At 35.0% G+C, this 19,687-nt stretch overlaps 1 long non-coding RNA gene across 1 annotated transcript; it reads right to left on the reverse strand.

The window, feature by feature from the left end:
* Positions 1–13,911: 13,911 nt before the first annotated feature.
* On the reverse strand, positions 13,912–16,773 carry LOC103102125 (uncharacterized). Its single transcript, XR_458550.3, has 3 exons — positions 16,711–16,773; positions 14,949–15,012; positions 13,912–14,048 (listed from the first exon to the last, which is right to left on the reverse strand). It is a non-coding gene; the product is annotated as an uncharacterized LOC103102125 (long non-coding RNA).
* Positions 16,774–19,687: the final 2,914 nt, after the last annotated feature.

A 19,687-nucleotide genomic window follows, 5' to 3' on the forward strand; every position in this document is an offset into this window, starting at 1 on the left:
ACACAAATTTTTGTGAATCTCAACATGTGAAACATTCAAGCCATTTTAGATAATTGGGAATAAATCCCCTATTTTTTTCATTTTAATTTCTTTCTAGTAGACAATAAAATCATCAGTTTGAAGTTAAGAGAAAAGTCTCATGAATGGATGGCCCTTCTAACAAGGATCTGTTTGCTCCTGGCCTTTTGTATCATTGGCATTTGGTAGCATGGGGTGGGGTGGGGTGGGGGTGGGGGGGAATACTTGTTTTTCATTTTAGTTTTTCCCCCTCAGTATTTATTTTTATTGTTTGACATCTTTTTATCACTAACAGATGTGCTCAGCTTTAAACTATCCCACACATTATTTGGTGCATGCTTTCAGTTTACAAAAGAATAATAACAGCAAAATAATAAAACAACAGTAGTGGAAAGGCCCATCTGGAATCAGATCTACAGGGAGAGGTGCATTATGAAAATCTTCAATTTGGTGGGGTGGGGGTGGGGGGGTTCTTTCTTAATAAGCATTCCAGTATGTAACCCCACAGCAATCTGTGTGTGAGCTTTGCATGAACAATCATTTACAGACACGGAACAGAACTAACACATGGAACTGTCTAAATCTAACAGATGGAATATCTTGCAGGAGAATGCCAACTTGAGAGACAACATTTAGGGGCCAGGTTGGGGGTCCTTCCATCCATATTGACCCTTTATGCAGGTAGAACTGTTAATTAGCTCCCTTGCCTGGCATTTGCTGCTAGAGGAGTTTCGGTTACAGTATTGTGGTGAATCATTTCCTTCTACAGCCCCTGGTGATCAATCATATGAGGGCCTCGGCTCTATTTTAACATCAGTTTTAAGAGGAAAAAAAGTTCTTCATCCTTGAAACACATAAGAAAGGACTCGAATTTTAATGCAACAAAAAGTAAGTGCCGGGATTAGATGCATCCCTTCCTTATTAGTAAACATTTAACAGATCCTAGTATAGACTAAAAAAAAAGAAATCTATTACCAAAAAAACATGAAAATACATAAGAAAAAATTCCCCAAATCTACACAAATAGGATGTGTAGTGTTGGTAGTGATTAGAATAAGGAGCTTAAAAATCAGGAACATTGTCAAATAAATAAGAAGGTTTCTCTTCCCAGTTTAATTTATAACAATGACATTCCTTCCTGAAGGCAGAATCCGAGGGAGTGGGGGTTGGGTCTATTTGCATTTGCTGAGACTCACAGGATTTCACACATGGACTGAGTGAGTAGAGATTATGTGGAAATACTGGCACTTGTGTATTATTGCTTGTGCTACAATGCTTTCTGATTGCCAAATCAATATCACATTGGCTGTCCTTGAAAAACACAACAGGTCTGTTTTTAATAGCTTGCTAAACTGAAGGAATGACAGTGGTTACTTAGAAAACGGTCACCTTTGATCCACTGATCTACTTAGAGGAGCATGTAAGAATGAGTTTGTAGGCCAAGAGATCATTAACAAATTAAGAGAAAAAGGAAGGGAAAACTGTGTTACAGAAATACAGGAAGTCTGAGGTTTTTCAGTTGTTGAAACATTTGATATTGTTTTTTAAAAGTCTCAGTTGTCTGGGGATTCCTCTCTCCCCCTCCCCCCAATGGGACAATAAAGTGCTTGAAATTAAAACACATACACAATAGCAAACACATCATGAATCAATCCTAAAGCAAAGATTTACAGTATAGCATTAAATTTTGAATGAGTATTTTTAAAAATATGTTGTTGGTATTCATTCTAAAAAAAAGTATGCAATTATCTAAACTTATGTTTATTTCACTATTTTGTATGTCACCTCACTCACAATCATCTGCTGGGCCGAAATTATGATTATTTAAAAGTAAGTGCAATTTTTTTCATCTTTATGATGTTTTTTTTTTCTGGCACATTAAGCACAATTTTTCCCTTTTTGAAAAACATTTTTAAAAAATCAAACAGCTAATTATGTTTATACTGTACTTCCTGTAAGTCCCTTAGCTTTTTCCCATTTGAAGTCCCTAGGCATAAACAATAGAATACTAGGATTTAGGTAACTGCTATATAACTGAACCACAGAAAAGAATAACTCCTGGTCTTCTTCCCCTTCCCCCAAACACACACACACACACACACACACACACACACACACACACACACACACTTCTTGGAGAAGAAGTTAAATGGAATTATATTTCAGAAATTTCTTGTCCCTACCTTCATGATCTCAATCCTTACACATTACAGATTCACAGACTGTTAGAATGGACCTGAGAGATCAGTTATTTTAAGCCCTTTGTTTTACACTTGAAGAGAAGGATACTGAAATTACTTGTCATTTGCCCAAAATTTGTGGCAGAGCTGGGACTAGAGCCCAGGCCTTCTAATATCCAGTACTCTGCAAACATGGCTCTGTTTGTTGGTTTTTGTTGATACTTTTTGGTCCTTTTCCAGAATCAGGCTTCTTTTTATGGGGCAAACATATTTTTTTTCTCTTTATTAAAAACAAACAAACAAACAAAAATTAGTTGCATGTGTCTCTTTATTTCCATATGTGTCCGATATGGTTTTAACTGCCTGCCTATATAAATGAAAACTCACTCCTATAATTTTTAACATGTAAATTCCAATTGAGCATGCAAATACTGAGAATTGAAAAGAATCTATAAATCTGACCTTGCCCCTTTGGCTATATGCCCCTACATAAATTTCTGCCAGGGGCAACATTGTCTGAATATGACTCGGTATTTTTGATGAGGATATATAAAGGTAGGAAAGTATACGAATTCACATAAAAATCCTTCCATAGCTGGTTCTGAAGTGGATTGATAAATATTTTTTAACATTAAGCACATAGGTTTTATGGATTTTTTCCTAGGAAAAATCCTATTTAATTGAACTAGCATAGTGTTTAGCCATAGTAGGTACTTAATAGGATTATAGATTCAGAGCTGGAAGGGAATTTAGGGATTATCTAGTCCACTCCCTTCTCTTTCCTTTCAAATTGAGGAAATTGAGGCCCAGATAGATTACATAACTTGCTTAAAATCACATAACTAGTAAGTAGCAGAGCCCCGATTTTGATCTTGGTCTTCTGACAATAAATACAATGCTCTTTCCCCATTATTTTATTTTCTTTCTCTGGTAATATTTTTAAATGCCATGATACAAAAGGCCAGGAGCAAAGACCATCCAATGTTCTTTCCAGTTTTCCACTTAAACTTAATTGAAATTCATATATTCATTGCCACTTATCTATTACAGAACAATTAGTAAATTTAGGATAGTTTAATTTTTTCCATAAAAAGGGCAAAATTCAGTTTTGACTTTCTTTTCACAATTAATAGGTAAACTAATTTTATTGAAATTTTTTGAGGATAAAAAAAAACAGACTTTTTAGCTTGACATCCCCAAAACTTCATGTGTTATATTTAGAACTAGTTGACCCCCAAAATTGTCATTCATGACTTGATATCTGCTTTTAAGGAGGTCTCTGATGTAAGGTTTTAGGGAAATATCTGTGATTATTTTTTTTTTTTGCAGCAGATCTCCCTATCTCACCCACTCTGAAAGTGCAGCAACCACACACTGTTTGGGAGTTTTGAACAGTTCCAGTCTACTTTGTGCTTCCTGAGGCAGCCCAGTGGCTCCCTGCTCAAGGAGGCTCACCATGTTGTTGCCAGACTTAGTAAAGACACCTGAATTGTCTTTATTTACAGCAGCTCAGAACTCCCAAATTCTAGTGAACCAGCAGCCTTCTCCTCCCTGATAGCAGGGATTATAGCTGTGCCTACTACTATTTTCTTTTTTTCAGTGATTTGCATGAAAGTAAAAAAAGGCATACTTGTCAAATCTTTAGATGACTCAAAGCTATAAGGAATAGCTGACATGTTGAAGCCAAGACTTCCTGAAAGCTTAAGAGTTTGCCCAAATATGAATAAAATAAAATTTAGTAGGAATAGATGTAAAGTTCTATCTTAGTTTAAGAAATTGGTTTTGCAATTGTAAGATGGAGTAGGCTCAGCTAGATAAGTTTGGAAAAAATTTGAGGGCTTTAGCAGACTATAAACCCAATAGGGAATGTATATTTTCAAACTGCAGAAAATTGAATTTCTTAATTGTCCTTTTATTTTTGCCATTTCTTCCTAATACCACTTCCATTTTAATCTCATATTATGTCTCTAGAGAGTTAGCACTGAGATTTTATAGATAATTGGTATTATGTAGTTATCACTTCCTTTGGAAAGATCTCAATTTATAAGATTCAACTGCTTTGCTCTAGAAAAACAAATCTAAATAAATTTAAACAGGCTACTTGTTTTCTGTGAGAAAAAAATGGTAACTAAAAAGGATTATTTTTATTACCAGATTGTGAACCATCAAGCCAAAATTGATTCACTGAATAAGTTACTCAGCTGATTGTCAGGAGTAGATTAAATCATAAAATTAAAAAAAAAGAGAAAAGCTATAATGGTCCCCTTTTTTTTTGTGGAAGATGCTTTTTATGGACCTTAGCAGAAAGAGAATCTTTTCTGAAGATACTTTTCCTAAGGTTCATTTTGAACATTTATTCAATTTCACAACTGATTTATAGGAAATGATAAATCATTTTAGCTTATCTTTTTTTTTAGCCATGATGTACATGCATAAAAATCTTTTCCTACCTAAATTTCAGGACTTTTTAAAGTATAAATATGCATAATTGAGCCAATCATTTTATAAATTTTAAAAACATATCTGTTTGAGATTAAAATGCTGCCCAAAATTCAAAAGACTTATTTTCATAACGAGAGATCTCTCTCGTTATGAAAATTAAAAAGGGGAAAATTTCTTTTTGAAGATACTTAACCTAGTGTGCTACTTCTAGGAAAGGTTGTGTTATGTATTAAAACACACAAGAGGCCCATTTTTCATCAGAGTAAAAGGAATTTGCATAGGTCATTCTTATTAATGCTAATTGGATTTACGACTATAAATATATCATGTTGGATAAGAAAACAAAAGACCACCAAATTCTCTCATATAATAATATAATTTAGCTCTCTTAATATATGACTTACATTAAGCAGTCCATACAATTAGGACTTGAAGGACCTACTATACACATAATGGAAAGTATAATTAAATTATATTTGTTATAAGCATTTCCACGTGTCAATTTTAAACAAGTGTACAATGAAGATTAGTTTTAATGAGCCTCATAAGCTTCTATTTTACTTCAGTTGTGTTGCACGGGATATATTTCCTCTCTATTGTTAAAACTTTTACTAAAATATTCCATTTTGAAAATTTTATTGTAGGTCCTGCCAATACTGTATGTTATGAATTATCATTCTAAATATTAAAATAATAATTATCCTTTACATATTGCTTACAAGTTTATAAAGTACTATTTGGTGGGAACAAAAAGCTTTATCAGAACTAGCCAGAGCTTCATATGCCTCAGTGACTTTAGGCAAATGTCTTAGTTTCTTTATCAGTTGAATTAATGGGTTAGATTGCTAAGTGGTGAAGTAGATAGAGGGCCTGACCTGGAGTCAGGAAAACATCTTCCTGAATTCAAATCTGGTCTCTCAGACACTTACTAGTTATGTCACCCTGGGAGAGTCCCTTCCCCCATTTGCCTCTGTCTCCTCAGTTATAAAATGAGCTAGAGAAAGAAATAACAAACCACTCCAGTATCTTTGCCAACATAACCCCCAACAAAGTCTGGAGGCCCTTTCTAGTACCAAGCTTTTAATAATAACAATAATAATTAATATTTAGACAGAACATTAAGGTTTGCAAGGCACTCCACATATATTATCTCTTAGGATTGTCAACATGGAATCTGGAAGCCCCCAAACTTGTAGCTTAGAAAGATGCTGAGGACCACTCTATGAGCTAGTTACTATTCTTTTCCTCATGGAGAAGCAGAGACTTGGAGAAATTAAATAACTTGTTTGTGGTCTTACAGTTAAATAGTATCTGGGGTATATTTAATCTCAGGTCCACAGTTCTATCTAGGATATCAGGTTGTCTCTCTGTTACACGATCCAAGAAGCACCTATTATGTACCCGACTTTGTGGGTACACAAGACAAGAAAGAAAAAGTCTTTTTTCTTTCAGAAAATCTTAAATCCTATGAGGAAAAATCAGTATGTCTACACACATATATATTCACAAATGTTAATATACTCATAAAATAAACACATAAATAAACATAATAGGAGGCAGCTTTGGGGGGGGGGGTGGAATTTGAAAGGGCTCATTTTGGAAGCTAAAGGCTATGCTGAGTCTTAAAGGAAATTAAATATTCTAAGAGGTAAAGGTGAGAAAGGAGGACATTCCAAACCCTGGGGAAAGCCCTTATCAAGGTACTAAGAGAAAAAAATGGAGTGTTGTACCTGAGGATCATGATTTTGATTGCAAAGGTAGAGGCACTTTGTAAAGGGCTTCAAATACCAAAGAGGGGTGTTTGTGTTTGACCCTTGGGTAAAAAAGAAAGCGTCATTAGAATTTATTGAGCAGGGGAGGAATGAAGTGATATGGTTTAGGAAAATCATTTTGGCAGCTATGTGGAGAATAGATTGGATGGGAGCAAGGTTTGTAACAGGGAGATCAATGAGGAGGCTATTGTAATAGCCCAGACCATAGATGATAGGAACCTGAACAAAGGATTACAATGTGAGCAAAGAGAAGGAGATGGATACAAGAGATGCTGCACAGCTAGAGATTAGATTTAACAACAATTGGATGCAGGGTAGAAACAAATAAATATAATAATTGAGAATGATTTTTGAGATTGCTAATCAGAGTGACTAGAAGGATGTTGGGGCCCTCAAGAGAAATAGGGAAGTGTTTTTTGTTTTAGTAATAATCTTTTATTTTTTCTTCCCACTATACAAAGAAGCAAATTTTAATATTTGTTTTCTCTGAATCTAAATTCCAAATTCTTTCTCTCTCCCCTCTCCTCCTACCCCAAGGTGGTAAGCAATTTTTCATGAATTATATGTGTGCTCTCATGTAATGCATATTTTCATATTTGTCATATTGTAGAAGTAGACACATATCACTAAAAGAAAAAAAAAACTTGAAAATAAAGTGAAAAATGGTATGTTTCCATCCTCATTCAGACTTCATCAGTTCTTTCTCTGGTGATGGATAACATTTTTCATCATGACTAAAATAGGACAGTTCCAAATAAGAGTTCATTTGTATTCTAATATCCTTAACTAGGGCAGGACAAACAGGGCTTTGCCTTAACAGTGATGGCGAAACCTTTTAGAGAATAAATGCCCAAATTGCACCCTCACACTGCATGTGAGCCGCCCCCTTAGCTCAGATAGGGGAAGAAGAAAGCACTCCCATTGGGCTGCTGGGTAGAAGGGCAGGTCACATGAGGAATATCTTCAGGCACATGGGGGAGAGCAGCCCCTCTCCAGCACGGGTGCCATAGGTTCACCAACACAGCCTCAGGGTACTAAAATCTAGACAACTTGAACAAGCACTTGGAAACAACTCATCTTAGCATTTATTCAGCAAGAATAATTAGTTGACAGAGGAAGTTATCAGGTGGTATGTTGGTGAACTACTCCCTTATCTGGATGAGCCCTACCCTGTTACCAACCCTGAAGAGCTTAGCAGCAGCCTCACAGTATCACAGATCTCTCCTCAAATTAGGTGCTGTCTTGAGGTCCAAGGTCTCTTCCCAAGGTTTCCCATTATCCCACAAAGCTTTTGTAAAACATAAAGATTTGAGGGAAACTTTAATGCGACCTGCCTCCATGTATTTTGTACCATTGCTCTGGTTCTTAAATTGTTTGTTGGAGGTGAAAAATACATAGAATAGGAAGGTTTAGAGAGTCTGAGATTTGTAGGTGTAAAGTGAGCATCCATACTAATGAATATGTTTAAAAAAAAAAACACCTTACCTTCTATTTTAGAGTCAATACTAAGTATTGGCTCCAATACAAAAGAGTTTTGGTAAGGATTAGGCAACAAGGATTAAGTCACTTGCCAGGGACACACACCTAGGAAGTGTCTCAGGTCACATTTGAACCCAGAGCTTCCTGTCTCCAGGCCTGGCACTCTACCCACTGAACTACCGATCAGTCCCAATGAATGTGCTTTGATGAAGCCATCAAAGCAACCAGAATTCAACTGAGGTTCTTAATTCATAAGAATCTGTTTTTTTCACACAATTAGAGAAAGAATGTGGAAGATGACTCAAAAAACTCACCAAAAATCCCACTGTACTATTAGATATTTATTTTAAAAATCCAGGTCTACCTAGATTTAAACCCAACACTACAGAGTATATCAGTATAAATAGTTTGTGATTTCCTAAATTGTCTACTTCAGTCCATTCAATTCATATTCAGAATGATAGCATTATAAAATCATGTATCACAAAAAAGGAAAATACCCCATTATTTTCAGAAAGCTCTTCAACAAGGGTTTAGACCAAGTTTTTCTTATTGCCCAGCAATTTTTATCACAATCTTTTAAGTGAGCCTTCCAGCTAAATGTGTTTCTATTAATGAATATAGTAAAAATTCTAAGTGCTCAAGATATTAAATCAAAATTGTTTAAAACATTTCATATTTAATGCTAATTTAATCCTTTAGAGTTAAAGTGTCATCTGTTTTTGAAAAACAAAGAGAAATCAAACTAACTAGCTGACCTAAAGACAGTGCTATTACAGGTTTTCATGTTGCAATACCTGAATTAACACAGATTTTCAGGAGATATAAAGGGGTAAAAATAAACTTTTGGTATAGATGTTGCAGCTTCTTTCTTGAGGCTAAGCTTTTCCTGAGCCTCAAAGACCCCTGCAAAATCAGTTTAGAGTTCTTACTAAAAAGGATGGTGATTAGTCAATAATAAAGATTGCTGTTTAAAGTTTACAAAGAGCTTCAGATACTTTATTGCTTTTAATCCTTACAACATCTCTGAGACTACAAATTATCATCATCCCCATTTTACAGATTTTGCTGGTTCAGAAGAATTAGGCAATTTGCCCATAGTCCTAAATGTTCAGTCACAGGAGCAGAATTCAAACACAATTACTCTTCAGGGAAGCCAGATATCACAATAGAAAATCCCAGGTTTGGAATTGGGAGGACCTGGGTTCAAATTTGATCTCGAATATTTCCTAGTTAGGTGACTCTGGGCAAGTCACTTAACCCCAATTGCCTAGCCAGTACTGTTCTTCTGCCTTAGAACTGCTATTTAGTATACATTTTAAAATAGATTATAAAGGTTTAAAGGGGGAAAAAAGTGCTCTCCAGCTGCCATCAATTAATACTCTTTCCTTTATACCCACCTCAGTCAACAAATGATCAAGTTGCTGTCTAGTGAGAATGGAATGCATAACACAGTATTACAAAAGATTCAAGATTACCTATCTTTTTTTTCAGACAGTTACACCAACAAAGATAGGACTTTCAGAATAATAAGTTAGGATAATGTTCTGGGAAGGGAAGCTTAAATACTGTAGTGCTAGAGGAAGCACTACAGTGTTAGGTTTAAAACTAGGTAGACCTGGATTCAAATCCCACCTGTAACAATAACTGCTTATTAGAAACAGCCAGGTACCTCAGTGGCTAGCCTGGAGATGGGGGGGTTCTGGGTTCAAATTTAGCCTTAGACACTTTCTAAGCTGTGTGACACTGGAGAAGTCACTTAACCTCAATTGGCTAGCCCTTACCATTCCTTCCTTGGAACTGAATACTTAGTATCCATTTTAAGACAGAAAGTAAGGGTTAAAAAAAAAGTGTAGTTGTATGAGTCTGGACAGGTTACTTAAGCTCTATGTCTCAACAATTCCTAGTGTTTTATTTACTACTAAGTCATAGTAGTAGGAATTTCCCCCAAGTTAATGAAATCACATTTCCTACTAACTCTAAAAGCAGAGAAGAAACTAGGGTCACAAAAAGAAATCCACCTTGCAATCCTGTACCACAGAGGTTAGAGAGGGGGTGAGATTATTAAAATTAAAATCTTGTCTCCTTAAGATGAACTTTTAAAAAATTGTGAAAATGGAATCAAGTCACATAAAATATCACTCCTATTTGGTGTGTTCTATAAAATAACATTAAGGGGGGAAGGGGGAAAGAAAGGCAATTAATATTAACCCAAAACACTCAACTAAGACAGAAGAAACAGGATTTTGATCAGGGTAATTACTCATGGACACCAACCACTCTCCCCATCCCACTTTAGCCCTCCCCCATCTCCCTTTTGTGGTACTCAAGACTGATTTAATGTGGTGAACTCCCAGAGAGGAAACTCCCCAACCTATTCAGATTAACTACTCAGCAGTAACTTGTTATTTTAGAGAATTGCCTGAGGGTACTAAAAGATTAAGTGATTTGCCAATGATCTTTGAGTGACTAGGTTAGACTTGAACACAAGACTTCCTGTCTCCAGGACTATCCTTTTAACCTTTATGCCAAAAGCTAAAAATATAATTTGAGAAAAATTTTAAGATCACCACTAAAAAATGTATTTAATGAAATATATTAGATGGCTAGGTCATGAACATTTATCAATTGAGATTTTTTTTTTCAGAAAAAAATTTCAGAATTTTCAGAAAGCAGTGAGGTAATTTTATTTACTTGGTTAATCATGGGTTCCACATTGTGCAAGTTGTGTTCTGAATATTTAAGACCTAGCCCTTTGAACAATTCCCTGTGTAGATCTAGGAAATTTATATCTGAGATTTAAATGTTATCAATTTAGTTTACCAGCAATTTATCAAGACCTTGGAATATTCCAAGCTCTAGACATAGCCAAAAGAAAAGGAAAAAAAAAAGCCCCCACAGCCCAAAGAACTACTATTCTGCTGGTTAGTTTTGTAAAATGAAGCTTGAGAAAATTCAGATGGAAAAAGAGGAAGAGAAAACTGCTATATTAATAACCATATCATTTCTCTCTCATTTAAGTAAATATTTCAGTCACATAAAAAAACTACAGGACTTCAAAATTAAGAAGTTGAAACCTTGAATATACCTTTTGAATTTCATTAGTCAGAAACACAAACTCAACACTCATAAACTCAAGGAGAAGGCATAAATCATAAAAGCATGGGCATCCATCCAAAGGATTGCACCCAATGTGGCATGGGTCTATAGGATTCAAATTTCTAAACTGTATTGAATTATTTGGTCCCAAACATCATCCCACCAACTGAAGCATTTATTGCCATCTTATATACACTAATAATAGAATAGATTTTTGGATAAAAGCCTTTTTGGGTCAAAAGTTTTTTTGTGAATCTGTTATTAAGAGTCCATGTATCTAGAAAAAGAGGAAGGGAAAACACACCTCACAGAGTTGTGGTGAGAAGAAAGTTCTTACTTTGTTTCATCTTGAAGAAGTCCTATAGACATGTGAATTGTTATTATACTACCTCCACCACCATCACCTTCCCTAGCCAGCTCCATAGGATAGAAAACAAACAAAAAAAAGGAATCCATTCCCAGGTTTTGATATAACCACACAGGCTTATTTATTGCTAGCCAAAACATTTGTTTACTCTCCTGTGCACAAAACCTTAGTTTTTATGCCAGACTGCTCCTGAAGAAAGGAATGAGGAGTCAATATTTTAGGGCCAAACATGGAATGGTTTATTTGTACCACACCATAGGCCAAGGCCTGTGGAGCTTTGGCCATAAATATTCAATGTCTACTGACTTAGAAGATTGGCCTATCTATAGGACCACACCCACAGCTGTTCCACAAGAAACCTGGAAAAATTCCAGCTCCCTAGCCAAAGAGTTGCTGCACCAGAACTGGTTAATCACAGGCTCCCTAGAGGAAGAAGCAAAAGCTCACTTGTGGCTGCCTTCTGCAGGTGTGAGTGTTATTTGGTGCCTTTAACTGTGAGCTCAAAAGCAGAGGCTATCTCCTTAAACATTCTGGCAAGCGGCTCTTCTCATTGGCCTTTGTCAGAGCTGACTGCCCACATACTTCAGAGCTGGAAGCTAACTTTCTGACAGCTTTCTCGATTTAGGCAGCTTCTGCTTGGCTTTCTGGGTTTGCTTTTGGCACAGGTAAAGAAGGAGGCTGGAGAGAAAGGGCACAAGCCCATTTCGAAATCTTAGGCCATTTCATGAATGACTCAGTGTTTCCTTTCGGAAGAATGCAATATAGTGTTATCAGAAGTCATTTTAAAAGGGAGTATGTAACATTCAGGAGGGTTTTATGTTGCCATAATGCAACCTTCTACACCCTTTATTTTTATAGCTTAAAAGGAATTTCATTCAGTAGACAAAGTGTTCTTGTTGAAAAATAAACTGTGATAAATAAACTCCAACATAAGAAACAGGAAGTCTGGAGGAGGAAGTATAAGGGTTTGCTTTGGTTTTAACTTTAAGTATTGTCACTAGTCTCTTCAGAAAAAAAAAATACAAAAAATACAGCCCCCCCCCCCCCCAGCCCTGTCTCTGACAGAGATCCTAAATAACACAACATGAGAGCAGTATAGGTTTCACTCAGCTACAGAGTTTAAAACCCCAAAAGTCCTGGAAGTGTAAAACACTTAAGTATTTAAAAATAAATACTTCTAATCTACATATGGGGGAGGGAGAGACTCTGGAGCATGTGGGCTTCCCATTTCAAGAATATTGAAGTTTTTCTTGTTACATTTTTTTAATTACAAGAGAATAATCCTGACATTTCTTCATGTAGAAAAATATCCATTCTCTGTGCATTAGTCCTGTGGTATTCAGTCTCTGAGTTGTAAACACAGAAGATGTCTCAGCTGACTCATTCCTGGAATAAATGTTGTTTCTCATGGCAAAGGCATGCAAATATAGTTTAATTGGTGAAGGAAGACACATTAAATCAGTAAATAAAGTTAAGAATGTTGCTGTAGCTACCTCATACTGTATTTCTGGCTAGTTTATCTTTCTTAAAGAAGGAGAACCCTATATTTCACCTCACAGTCAAAAAATATAATTCTCATAATAAAGCACAACTGTTCAGCTAAGTTAACAAGTAAAAGTGCTTACTGTAGCAAAATGTGAAACACATTGAAAACAGTTTGTAGAATGTAGAGAGAAAACATGTGACTAGCCTCAGGTCATTTTTACCAAGAAAATTACACAATCAAACTTGTTGTCACTCTTGTCTGTTGTGTTAGGGCTGTACTGATCCTGTTACTACTCCTGTTACAGAAGTCTGCCTTACCTTAATAGCAGAGGACTGTTACAGATGTTAGAAAAAGACATCCATGTTTTTACATTATCCAGATCCAAATAACAGAGAGAGAACTGAACCCAGCAATGAAAAACCAAAAGAGAACAAAAGCCAAATGGCAATCATATACCCAGTGATGAACCTTGGAAGAACTTTTAGTTCAATGATTTAAAAAACCCAAATTGCTCATTATCTTTGCAGAATGAAAACAGAATTATCTAGATTTCAGAGCTGTTTATGGTACATATGCTTTATAAAGTACTTTGGAAAAAGGCATTTACTGTAATATAATCACTTATCCATATTAAGGGACAATATTTCAAGAATAAGCAAAGTACATGCTTACTCATATTCAGAAATACTTTAAGGAATATTGAAATTAATCATGTGTGTGAGTTGTACTATGAGGAAGTCATAGAGTCTCTCATTAGTAAAATTTCATTCCTCTGAAACATATGACTTTCAGGTTGATGACATTATAGAAATCCCAGGATCAGTCAGTCAATCAATCAATCAATCAATCAGTAAACATTTATCAAGGGCCCACCTTGTACCAGTACCAGGCTGGGCTGTGCTACATGTTGTTAGGTCAAGGAATTCCTAAGTGTGCTCTATTTTTCTTGGCTCTAGTCTAGGTTCCTTTTGATCCTACACATTTAAACAAAAAGCAAACAAAGCAAAAAGCAAAAACAAAGCAAATGAACAAACAAAAACAAAAAAGAGATGAGAAAGAAGCCTGAGAGATAATTTTATTTTTATTTAACAACTGCTTTTTGATTACTGCAGAGAGGTATTTTGAGGAATGAACTCAGAGCCAACATGGAGTAGCTGCAATGAAGTGTGTTTTTTGAATGACTACACTGGAAAAGGCTGATTTCTCTGGCGGAAGAGAGAAGGGAGGGGGATAATTAGAGGGCTATTCTTGATTTTAATAGAGAGCTTTTAATGATCTTGGTCCAAAAAGAGCTGTAATGTAATTACATTTATGACAGTGACTTCATCTTCCAGGTGACTTTTTAAAGGAGTTTAGCAACTCTACCAAAACTAACAAATTCATTTTTTTTTTTAGTGGGAAAGTCACACTATTTATGTATGGTAGTCTTCTGTCTTGATAATGTGCTGCCAACTGCTAAGAGAAAAGACAGCTATAATAATTTTGTTGAACGTCTCTACATTTATGGGTTCCAGCTCAATCAGTAGTAGTAATTAAAATCATTATACTTTTATTTACACTTCAGTTTTCAGAGATATTCTCCAAAATATTTTTCTGGAGAGAATCAGTGTTATTTGTATACTTCTTCCAGAAGTATGCTACTGGCATTATAGATCAAAAGAGCTGAAAGGGGACTTTAAAAATACTGAGTCCATCTTGTCATTTAAGAAAAGGGAAAATGGGACCCAGAGAGATGAGATAACTGAAGATAATTTAGGGATTTTGCTTAACTATTATTATTATATAACATTTATAATATGATATTATATCATCTCCTATACTGATTTTTAGTGATAGTGTATCATTTTAGAGTAATTGAAACAGTAAGAATATGAATCTTAATACAAGAATCTTCAACATTATTTTGTACTTGAATGGTTTTCACTTAATTGTAGTGGTCTATACCACATTCTATCTTCAGTGGCATCTCTGTTGAGTTCCAACACTTCTTCCCACACTGCTGGGAGATGCTACTCTAGGCATAACATGGTGCTGTGCACCCTGTAGGAGCTCTATAAATATTCATTGAATTGAATTAATTGAATGCTAATCTATTCTTGTCTCACCAAACTTCATGCATGGAGTGGATCTGCTTTTGTTTAAGGTTTGATCTTGATGTCTGTGATAAACCTGAAAATGAATTTTAGACAATGTTCACTCCTCAATCGGTTTTTAGGACTCCTTCCAGCAAGATCTATGATAAAGTGACTGATTTGCCATCTAAATTTGAAAGTGATATTTTTCACTTGTGTGAAAAGAACAAAAATAAGTTTGAAAAGTCATTTTAATTGATTTCAAGTTATTCAATAATTTGAACTCATGTATTCTTTAAAAATATATACATATTGATATATTTTATTTTTATATAATAGGTACTTCATAGCCAATTCAAAAATATAAATTAAATTATAACTGTTATAATATTTTTCAAAGCTTTTATGTTAAAAAGGAAGTAATGCATATTCCCTAGGCAGGGAAACCCCACTATTGATCTTTAACAAAAATGAGAGAGATGCCCTTAACTTTGGCAGGGTGGTGCTAATATTGATTACTACATTTGAACAGAGTTTTGTCTCTCAATAATGAATTTATTTGCATCATTGTAGTCTTTGTGTAGATTATACTTTTAGTTCCACTTTCTTCAATCTGTTGCCATTTCATACAAGTTATTCCATGTTTCTCTGAACTCTTCATGTCATCATTCCTTTCCAGCACAATAGTTTTGAAATATGTTAATATATTATAGTTTGTTCAACTATTCCCCAATTGTTTGGCACATATTTTGTTTTCAGTTATTTGTTATCACTAGTTATGCTCCTTTGAACATTCTTGTATATATGAGTTTTTTCTTGTCCACAAGCTCCTTGAAAAATACATTTTTTTCTTGATTATTCTATAAGAAAGCATTATTATCAACATATTTTATTAGTCTTTATTTGTACTATAATACCAAAGAGCTATAAAATTTCTATGGTATGTCAGATTATCAAGAAATGTAAATCTTTACAAATAATTTAATGCAAATAATTTAGAAAAAATTGAATGGCTACAAAATCTGACATTCATTGCAGAAAAAAATAAAAAGAAGAATCCTACAGAAAATTCAAATTCAAAAAGAAATTTATTCTGTTTATTTTTTAAAAGATATTGATGGCTTTTTTTTTTTAAACCCTTACCTTCCGTCTTGGAGTCAATAATGTGTATGACTAGGGCTAGGCAATGGGGGTCAAGTGACTTGCCCAGGGTCACACAGCTAGGAAGTGGCTGAGGTCGGATTTGAACCTAGGACCTCCCGTCTCTAGGCCTGGCTCTCAATCCACTGAGCTACCCAGCTGCCCCCAGATGGCTTTTTTTTTAACCTTTGCTTTCTCTCTTGACATTGAATCTAAGACAAGAGCAGCAAGGGCTAGGCAATTGGAATTAAGTTTTTTGCTCAGGATCTTACAATGTCAGAGGCCAGATTTGAACTTAGGTCCTCCTGACTCCATTCCTGTCTTTCTAGTTACTGTGCCACCTATCTGCCCTTGACTCCTTGTTTTTATGTTGCACTATTTTCTGATATTTCCTTCTGACCAAACTCTCCCTTTTAACAGAGAAAAACATTTAAGCAAAATCAAGTGATACTGAATGTGTGATGGCATATTCAACTTTAAGCACTCTGTTGGCTCCCAATAGGAGTCAGGAAGTATATTTCATCATCTGTTCTGCAGGACTGAGATGTATCATTGCAATTAATCTGAGTTTGACTTCCTCTTAGTGTCATCTTTTTTGTATGTTTGTTTACCTTACTGTAGTTATTTTGTATATTGTTTACCTGGTTCTACTTACTTTTCTTGACCTAAATTCATAGAAGACTTCCCATATTTCTATTAGTTTCTTTTTGTCATTCTGTACAAAGAAATAGTACTTGATTATATTCATTAATTTCAATTTCAGTAATAAACTTAATAAACTTTTACAATTATTCACTATATACAAAGGTATTGTTCCAAGTGAAAGATACAACAATAAAAAAAACAGTCCCTGGTCTCAAGAAGATTATCATCTAATAAAATATATACTATATATGTACATACACTTATATATACATACACAAAAACACACAGATATGTGATAAAACATTATGGGACAAAGGAGAAACATCATGCTTGAGGAAATGGTTGGAGATTGCTTTCAGCTTGGCAATCAGGGAGTTTTATAGAGAAGGAAGCACCTGAACTGTTGAATTTGAAGGCAAAAGATTTCAATAGGGTAGAGATGGAAAGAAATTCATTCTAAGCACAGAGGATGGACTGGGTACATTGGTGGTGGTGGGGGGATAGGGCAGAATAAGACGAAGGAATTGCCAGTAGTCTACTTGGCTAAAACTTAGAATGTCTGGAAAGGAGTGAAATAAGGCTGGAAAGGCAAGATTGAACTAGAATGTAGGGAGCCCTATATGTCATCTTAAGTAGTGTATACATTATCTGCCAGATCATCATTGTAAACCAAGAAACTATAAAGCAGGGTTTTTTTAATAAAAAAAAAATTCAAAATAACCACTAATATCTTTAAATATAGTTTCTATTGAGGGCATTTGAGTAAACTGTCAGTCTCTATGACTAAGGAATTACAGTATCTAGTGATGCACTGATAGACTAAGAGGTAAAAAGGCATATCAAGAAGGCCAGCATGCCCCTTAGGACACTATCTAGCAGAGTGTGGTATTAGGCTTCAGGCCAAGCTAAATGTGGGTGTGACGAACTCCATTTTAAACATCTCATGATTATGTCACTGTATTAATTAAGCATTCTCACATGGTGGCATAATAGTATTAACAACCAAATATTGAGGAAGTTTGGTGTCTTGTATATTCAGTAAAAACAAAAACTGAAAAGAGAAAACTATCAGTATGATATCAGGAAAAGTTGAAAGGACAAAATTCACTTTATAAGCAGAGTCAATGATTCTGACAATTTCAGAAACCATTCTTCAACTTTCTTTTCAAGCAAAATTTATATGAGATATATACTCAATGATAATGAATTATACAATAGTCATTTATTGTGGTTTTTTTTTCATTTATTATTTTTTTAAAACCCTTACCTTCCATCTTGGAGTCAAAGGCAGAAAAGTGGTAAGGGCTAAGCAGTGGGGGTTAAGTGACTTGCCCAGGGTCACACAGCTGGGAAGTGGCTGAGGCCAGATTTGAACCTAAAATTCTCCTGTCTCTAGGCCTGGCTCTCAATCCACTGAGTCACCCAGCTTCCCCCTATTGTTTTTATTGATACTTTCTATTTCTTATGTCACCAGAAATCCCACGTATTCCTTCTCCTCTCCCTTCCAGAAAGCCATCCTATATGACAAGTAGAATTGTTTTGTTGTGAAAAACAAAAAAGGCAGCACAACTGATCAATATATTGAAAAAATATGAAAATATGTGCAATGTATGACACATGTGGACCTCCCACCTCCATGAAGGGGTATGTTGATGGTGTGTTTTAACATCTCTCCGTTCAAATCATGTTTGATCTTTATAGTTTACATTTATATTTTTTAAAAACCCCTTACCTTCTGGTTAGAAACAGGACAAAGTATAGGTAAGGGATAGGCACTGGGGTTGACTTGCCCAGGGTCACCAAGCTAGGAAGTGTCTGTGGTCGAACTTGAACCCAGGTCCTCTGTATCCAGGCCTAGAACTCTATCTGAGTCACCTAGCTGCCCCTACATTTACTTTTAATTTTTTTGGCAATAGTCATTTATTAAGCACTTCTTATGGGCAAGCACTGCTAAATAGGGTAGTAGGGGATGGGTGCTGGGATATGAAGTCTTTGCCCTCAGAAAACTAACAGTCTAACAGGGGAGTTCAATACTGATAATGATACTCAAATGGACTTGTAATATATTGATAATCTTCCAAGATATAGTTGCATAATGCACAATATCATATTAAACAATATTATGTGATGAGTATGTTAGTTATACAAAATAAGCTCTAGGTAAGGTGTACTCTGTTTTAATAAGGACATGTTCAGAATTTTAAGTAGGACTCCATTTCTTTGTACTTCCTTGATAAGAAAACTGTTGGAAAGACAAATCTCAACAATCAAAACTATTAGAAAAGTGACTTGAAAAAAATTATGTTATAATGTCTTTAGGAAGTCAATATTATAATCATATGGTGCATGTCAGCTTCATGACAGAAGAAAGGCAGTGTGTTATGGTAGACAGGCCCTTTGGAATCAAGGATAGGAGAGATTTGAGTTTGAAAATCACTGTAATGGAATTATGTGACAAATTATTTCATCTCACTGAGCCTCAATTTCTTCCTCTTCAAAACAGGATCAATCACAATTCATCTGCTTACCTCAGAGAGTTGTTGAATGGAAAGTACTTTGCAACCTTAAAACTCTATATAAACATAAATTATTATATGACAAGAGCATTGGGTTAAGGATGATTTCTAGGTTATGGTCCAAGTTCTGCCAATACCTGGCTATGTGAGTTTGGGCAAGTTAATTGGGCTTGAATCTCCTAACATATAAAATAGAAATATAGCTACGCTAAAACACTTGAAAATAATAGAGGTTTACAAATATGAAGTTATTATTTTTATTATTGTTGTTGCTGACATCATCTTCATAGTGCTTTTGAGAGAAATATAAAGAATAAGAAAACTGAAACATGGAGATATTGGCATAATGGTTTTATAATATCAAAAGAAGAAAGAACCAAAAAAAGAACAAAAGTTTAGGTCACCTTATTTTTAGGTAATTTTATTCCTTTAGGGTAAACCTAAAACTATTGTCATTTTGAGGAGATGTAC

Source organism: Monodelphis domestica, chromosome 1, assembly GCF_027887165.1.
Source record: "Monodelphis domestica isolate mMonDom1 chromosome 1, mMonDom1.pri, whole genome shotgun sequence".
Classification (NCBI taxonomy): domain Eukaryota; kingdom Metazoa; phylum Chordata; class Mammalia; order Didelphimorphia; family Didelphidae; genus Monodelphis; species Monodelphis domestica.